Below are 1,609 nucleotides of genomic sequence, written 5' to 3'. Positions count from 1 at the left end.
TAGTCCTCCTTTCACTCAGAGACTCCCAACTCCATACTGACTGTGTTTTCCTATAGTAAAACTGTTCCTGAAAAAAAAAAATCTGCCTTTAGCCACTTATCTACAATTTAGTTATGATTTTCCTTGAGAGTAACTGCCTTCATCTTCTCCTTTCCTGGTAAAACTAAAATGAATCCCAGTAAGTATTATCTGTTTATAACATTATTTTCCATCTCTGGATCAAAATCTAATTCTTGATTTAAATAAATGCATTTTTTTTTTGCCTGAATGCATGAATGTGTACTGAATATCTACTTTCTGTGCTCAGATTTCAAAATATGTCATCAGATCATCTGGAACTTGCATTAAGATTGGTTGTGAGCCATAAGATTCTGGGAACTGAGTTCAGGGTCTCTACAAGAAGTGTCCTAACTGCTGAACCACATCTTCAGACTCTCAGTCTCTGTTATGACAATGAAGGATTCCTGAATATAAAGACATGTGAGTGTCTGAAAGTCCGTTAACAACAGTCTCAAATCAACTGTCTTTTTTTTTTTTTCGCTTATATACTTTTATTTGGAAAGGGTTACGACAGCACAGCGATACTGAACTGCAGACGACGATGTCGTCGGTGCAGGCATCATCACTTTATTATAAAAGGAGGCATGGAAATTATTTACATGAAGAAGAGCTCAGAACGTCGGCAGAATGGGCAGCTTCATGTGATACCATTTCAACAGTGATCAGTCCACGTACTTTCCAAGAATGTCACCGTCTCTAAATAAGAAATAATCCTTGTCGTCCACGACTACTTTGGTACCTCCGTACTCTGGGAGAAGAACTTTGTCTCCAACCTTCACGCTGACTGGTTGAATCTCTTTGCCCTTTCCTTTCACGCCTGATCCCACAGCCACTACCATTGCTTGCAGTACTTTCCCTTGCGACTTTTCTGGAAGCATGATGCCACCTTTGGTCACCGTTTCGGCGGCACTCCTTTCAACCAATACTCTATCAAAGGGCTGGAGAAACTTTCGGAACGCCTATCCAGCCATGATGCGCGCCGCCGCCTCCGCAGCTAGGACTCTGCACTCAGGACGCCGCTGCAAGGAGAGTCCAGCCTCAAATCAACTGTCTTAATGTCTGACCTGAGGAACCCTACCACTTCCATTCTCAGAATCCCAGATTTGGAACAACTCTCAGTGATACACCATCAAATGTATGCTCTTTTTTTTTTAAGGGATCATTTGTCTTACCTGAAATTCCTTTCTTTTAGAAGTCTTTTGTCTTCTTCCTTGGAGAAGTTCTGTTCACCCCTTCCCTTATTCAAACGACATACAGACTTCAAAATGTTTTCACCATAAAGAGCATTTCCTGTGAACTTCTATAGATACACAATAAGATGCTTTTGTCTTGTAATTTGCATTTTATGAGCTTAATTTACATGTTCATGAACTTCAATGGGATGGGAAATTTTCTACCTTAGATATAGGATTTCCTGGTCAAACTTTATTTCTCTCCATATACACATACCTATATCATTCATAGAAATTTATTTTATTATATTTATCATACATAAAATGGTGCTTGTCCTTTTGAATAAATGTTCTTTATAGATAAATCTCATTTATCT

At 38.9% G+C, this 1,609-nt stretch overlaps 1 pseudogene; it reads right to left on the bottom strand.

Moving 5' to 3' along the window:
* Window positions 1-713: 713 nt before the first annotated feature.
* Window positions 714-1,031, bottom strand: LOC119808429 (annotated as a pseudogene).
* Window positions 1,032-1,609: the final 578 nt, after the last annotated feature.

This window comes from Arvicola amphibius, chromosome 2 (genome assembly GCF_903992535.2).
Source record: "Arvicola amphibius chromosome 2, mArvAmp1.2, whole genome shotgun sequence".
Taxonomy (NCBI): domain Eukaryota; kingdom Metazoa; phylum Chordata; class Mammalia; order Rodentia; family Cricetidae; genus Arvicola; species Arvicola amphibius.
Note: the sequence above shows the minus strand (reverse complement) of the source record. Positions and strands in the feature narration are given on the sequence as shown.